The sequence below is a fragment of the Crotalus tigris genome, unplaced genomic scaffold, assembly GCF_016545835.1.
Source record: "Crotalus tigris isolate CLP2741 ecotype Arizona unplaced genomic scaffold, ASM1654583v1 scf7180000017668.6805642782:7212621, whole genome shotgun sequence".
Lineage (NCBI taxonomy): Eukaryota > Metazoa > Chordata > Lepidosauria > Squamata > Viperidae > Crotalus > Crotalus tigris.
In genome coordinates, this window is record NW_024096554.1 from 6,141,273 (window position 1) to 6,147,248 (window position 5,976).

Genomic DNA, 5,976 nt, shown 5'->3' on the forward strand with positions numbered 1-5,976 from the left:
ACATCGTTCGCATCAAGTGTGCCTGTGGGGGCCTGGGCAGGAGTGGGACAGATCTGAGAGTCTCTGGCAGAAGGGGGTGGGACCAGGGCAAGTGCCAAGGCATGGTCCACTGGAGGAGCCTCTCTGTTCCTCTCAGGCCATGTGTGTGGGGGGCTGGATGGTGGTGAGTGCTGTCCGGAGCCCTGGGCAGCAAAGGAAACGCCTAGCGTGGCCCTCGAGCACCCGTGGCACCAAGACCAGCTCCACTTCCCCAAGGGGGCGCCCAGCTGCACTTACCTCCTCCTCAAGGCTGCTGCTGCTGTGCTTGCTCTCCTTAGCCAGGTTGCTCATGATGGGTACGAGGGCATAGTCAGAGGGAGGCCCATTTTCTCTCCATGGGAGTAGACCCGGCTTTGTATCCAAAGCTTCCTTAGCAATAGGATGGGAGACCCCCAGGATAGGCCAGGAGGAGGAGGCAAGGGGATGGTGAAAGGTTAGCAGGGCAGGACTAAGGCAGGAGTTCCCTCAGACCCTCCCTCTCCTTTCGTTCTTTCCTTCCTAAGTACAAAGTGGTGGGGAACTATTTGAGATGAGAGAGGGAGAAAAACAGGCAAGAAACGCAGCTGGGGAGGTGTCACCCTTCATGAGGAATGAAAAAATGCACCATCACCTGGAAGTAGCCAGCCCACGGACCTCACCTACTTCACATATCTGGCTTGGTGGGCTCTGGGAGAGGGGATGCCATGAGCAGCGTGAGAGTCAACATTACCTGCGCAATGCCGCCCAGCCCCCAGCCTGCTCGGTCTCGGCAGGCAGCGGGGCATTCTCCTCACAGCGCCGAGAGGTTGAGCCGGGCGATGCGAAGCTCATCAGGTTTGCACCTTGCTGCCTGCTGAAACTGGGCAGACTGGGGGCTAGGCAGCATTGCACTGCTCATCAGATTGGTGCCACCTGGCTCAGCTCTTGGTGCTGTGAGGAGAGCGCCCTGCTGACTGCCGAAATTGGGCAGTCTGGGAGCTGGGCGGCCTTGCGCTTCTTTTTGGATTCGTGCTGCCCAGCTCAGCCTCTTGGCCCTGTGAGGAAAGCGCCCCGCTGCCTGTCGAAACCCCTCCCCCAGAACCCATCAGGCCGGATAGGTGAAGTAGGCAAGGGCCATTTGCTGGCCACTTCCAGGCAATGGTGCATTTCTTCATTCCTTACAAAGGGTGACACCTCCCCAGCATGCACCCAGGGGCGGGGCCAATGTGGCAGGGGCTGGTTTCTCGCTGTTTCCAGACGGCCTTATGGAGCTAAGACAATGCATTTCAGCATAGACAGCCACCACAAAATTGTACATTGGTTCCCGGGCGGCCAGGGCCGGGGCCAAGGCAGAGGGGGCCATTCCCTCACTGTTTCCAGGATGGCTTCGCGGGCCACATAAAACCACTTCGTGGGCCACATCCGGCCCCCGGGCCTTGTGTTTGACATGTCTGACCTATGAAATTCTTACTGCAGATAGCAATTATAGTCAACTAGGACAATATTAGCATACCTGAGTCATTCCTGCTTAGGGTGCAGACCTGAACAACCTGTGATTCTTCAAGTTAAAATTAAACTAACTAGAATAATCAATTTGTTGCATGTGCCATAAAGGAGTACTAGCCTTTAGAGAATAAAGGGAACATTTTATTATAGGAGATTGCAATCCTTCATATCCCAAGCAGGGGTCGTGGCTTCTTCTTATTGCAAACAGAAAGACACATTCATATCCTCCAGGAAATCTTTGTTTCCATTCATAGCAATTAAATAAAGAAGGTTAAAATAACTATCTTAATTTCCTGCTTTTGTTGCCTGATAGTGATGGGAGTTCATCTTCAGTATGTCTTGAGGTCAAATTACAGAAAGTTGATTAGAATTTATTTAGATGTTTCATGAATATTACATACCATATTTTCCGGCGTATAAGATGACTTTCTAAACCCTGAAAATCTTCTCAAAAGTCCGGGGTCGTCTTATACGCCGGGTAGCTGTTCTCTGAATTTAAAACCAATCTGCCCCCTAGTGGCCAGCCCTATTTTTTTTACAGAAATAAGCACTAACACAGTGTTTCTCAACCTTGACAATTTTAAGGCATGTGGATTTCAACTCCCAGAATTCCACAGCCAGCAGGACAAAGCATTCAAAAATCCCATTTTTCTACATCGCCCATCACTTTATTTTTTTTCAGGAAAAGCAATTAAATAGTAGAAAACAGTAAGCTATATAAATTAAGGACATTACATCTACAAAAAAAAGAAACATTTGATTTACTTCTTATACCTATAGCAGCAGTCATGAATATATGGGAAAAAATTTGATTCAGCAAATCAATTGATTAAGAAAGATACTGGTCAAAGGAAAAAGATCAAAGTGAAAATTAAGAAAATAGATGATGGGATCTACCAGAGAGAATATTTAAAAAAGAAATATTTGTTTGAATATGGTAAAAGAAACAGAAAAGATTCTGAATACATATGTCATTCTAAGAGAGATGAATTCCTTAAATAATACTGTATGCTTTTCCCCCCTTTTATTTCTTGATATAAGTAATATAATACTGCTGAAATGGCCTAGATGAAGTAAATGTTTTAGATAACTAAATGTGTCTGAATTTAGGGAAATTATAATGTATAAAAAAGAAAAAAAATGTTTTGAATAAGACCTAAAGGATTAGACGACTAGGCACATTAAATGGAATATTTAAAGATTAAATATATTTTATCAAAATAATAAGAACTATATTATTTCAAGGTTTGCAAAGAAGACATTTTGGGGAAAAGGGGAAATCAACTAAATGTATTATGTGGATTATAGATTATAGAAACCAATTGTTAATGATTTTTCTTTACAAATGTAAACCCAGAAAACACACTGTTTACCAACTATTAAGTGATTTATGTTTTAAAAAATCAATAAAATATATAGGGAAAAAAATACCAGCTGAGTTCAGGAAGCATTAGGGAAGCAATGGTGGGCAACACTCGCTTTCTAGCAGCAAAGGAATGGAGCTCCTATTGTGCTCATCTATAAACAGAAATTCAATATTGTACCGTATTTTCCGGCGTATAAGATGACTTTCTAAACCCTGAAAATCTTCTCAAAAGTTGGGGGTCGTCTTATATGCCCAGTCGTCTTATACGCCAGAATGTACGGTATCTGTATGTTTATGTACACACAGCTAGGTTGTGTAAGCATCTTGCATGTGATTTCAAAGTTAGAAGTGACATAAAGGTCTCTACTGACTACTATTGCTGGATCATGGTTGTCACCGAATCACAGATATCACCATTATGACTTCTCTGTGGAATTTAGTATCTTGCAAAGTGTCTTAGTTTTCACCTTATTTTTTTCTCTGGCAAATAACTTGAAATTCTGAGAATTACAGTCCAATAATTTGGGAGCCATCATGTTAGCAAAGAAAATGTCAATGTGCGCTATTGTGGCAGTCTTCTAAATATATACCTTTCATCATTGCTTACAGAGAACACTAAATTATTTTATTCTTCTGTCACACATAAGGACATATAGTTCTTCAAAATTCTGCAAAAAATTCCAAACTTTGTTTCCTGAAGTGAAGAGTACATGCAAAATGCATAAACCATGTGATTGCATCTGACAAGCTACAGATCTTGAGGGTGTTCCCAGACAGGCTATTAGATCCGGGCTGCTAAAATGCAGACAATTATCAAACTGTAGCAAAGAATTTCTGTCTGGTGGATTAGACTTTTGTGGTTCAGTTGAGGCAGCCCACCTCCTTAACCTCCCCTAATCTGTTTTGATTTGGGCCCTCAAGATCTGCAGAAACACAAGTCACTTTAAACACCACCAATTTAAACAGAAGAACCCCATTCAGTTCCCTAGCATGTAGCATGAGCAGAAAGAAAAAAGAAAAAAAGCCTTCCTGCCCAAATAGGCCATTTTCTTACTCTTTTCACTTCTTAGGAACAGGAGAGCTTCCTATATTGTCCTGCCTTCATTCCATTTCCTCCCCAATGAAATTTAAAACCAAACAAAACACCAGTAAATGCAATCCCATTGCAACTAAACGTGTGTGCCTGAATAAAGAGTACTGCCCATCAGTAAGGTGACCAACTTTTTTACAATGAAAAGGAGGACACAAATAAATTGAAGAAAAAATATCGTAAATAAAAGAAACATTTTATTCATTGCAACAATAATACAGAATACACTATAATATGATAAATGCATAATAAAAAACATTTGTAACAATAACATTTTATATTGTAACTATGCTTACATGCCGCCGCCCCGCCAGCACCACTGCCCCACCGTGTAGAGTGGGCTCCGCGGCTCCCAAAGCACCAGCTGTGCTGGCTCCAGCCCTGGGGGACAGCCTGACACACCCCGCCTGCAGCCGCCCCACCAGCACCACCGCCCATCCTGCACAGCCCCGGGTAGAGCAGACCCCCGAAGCTCCCACAGCACAGGGGGCAGCCGGCCACTGCCACCCCTCATACCCCCACCCACAGCAGCCCCGCCGCCCCTGCCTCTTGTGCCTGCAGCCATTATTGCCCTAGCAGGGCCGAAGATCAAGAGAAAGTTACCATGGTGTCGCCGCTCCAGTCTCCTCCAGGTATCTTTGGATTAACTAGGAGATGGTGTAGTTGGGTAGCAGGGAGGGGTGCAAAGTTCCTGCCAATTCGTCTTTGCTGCAGACAACTTACATGTGCAAAGTTTGCTGGCCGGGTGTTTTGGCACATTCAGCAGCAATTCCTATTGGCTTTTGAAAGCCAATAGGAGGAGTAGCACAGTTCATGCCAGTGATGGCGAACCTTTTAGAGACTGAGTGCCCAAACTGCAACCAAAAACCCACTTATTTATTGCCAAATGCCAGGTGGGTGTGCCCACTGGGTGGGTGTGGCTGTGGTGGTCATGGCAGATTGGGTGGGTGTGGCCAAGATGGACGTGATCACCTTGATGTTGCTCATGTGGAGGGACGCCTGTGGGGGCCAGGCAGGGTTGGGGAAGATCCAGGGGGTCTCGGGCAGGAGGCTCATCCTGCAGGGTGAGGCAAGGCGAGGCAGGGCGGGGGTGCCATTGTCACAGGGCGAGATGAGGCAGAGGCTGGGGTGGCTGCTGCCTGACACCATCAGCCCCCGCACACAGAGGCCAGCAAATGCATGGGTACTGGGATGCATCCGGTCACATGGGCCCTCGGCCAGTTAGTGGGTGGCTGGTTGAAGAGGGACTGTTGCCATCTCTCGGGCATGGTGCATGTGCCCACAGAGAGGGCTCTGGGTGCCACCTCTGGCATGCATGCCATAGGTTCACCACCACTGGCTCATGCAAAAGTTAAAAAAAATAAAAAAAAGGTGCCGGAATGCCGTTCTGAGTGTTCTATGAGGGAAAAAAAGCCCTGCAGATTAGTCTTCAAATATCGAAAAGGAGGACATATAGGAGGACACTTTTCGAGGGAGGACAGAACTCACAAAAGGAGGACTGTCCTCCCTAAAGTTGGACAGTTGGTCACCTTACCATCAGGGTGCAGGTAAGGAAGATGTGAGAAGTAAGTCTTCATCCTGGTTCATCCAAGCTGTGAATAAATAGGCAACATGGAGACTGCTTTGGGAAGAAGGTTACAGTTTATTGAAGAAGCAGAAAGATGGTCCTTGCAGGAAGGAGCAGAGGAGAGGAAAAAGAGAGAGCACATGGGCAGTAGATTTTTTTATACCCTCTAGCCTTGTTTGGAATAGTTTCCTGTTTCTGTGGCATGAACCTAGAGGCTATTTCTGAGTGTTTGTCTAGGCCTTGATATCTGTAGTTTAATCCTATTATCATATCCTGCTTCCCAGGTGATGGGGCTAATGACTCCTAGAGTTTGGGTAGGGTATGCAGATCTTCTCTTTGTCTTCTTGATTGCTCTGGCTTCAACTCTCTGATGGTTTTACATCTGCATTTGTATGGGGCTAAAGTCTTGCTTGGGGCAGAGAGATAGATTTGGGGCCAGGTTTGGTTTTA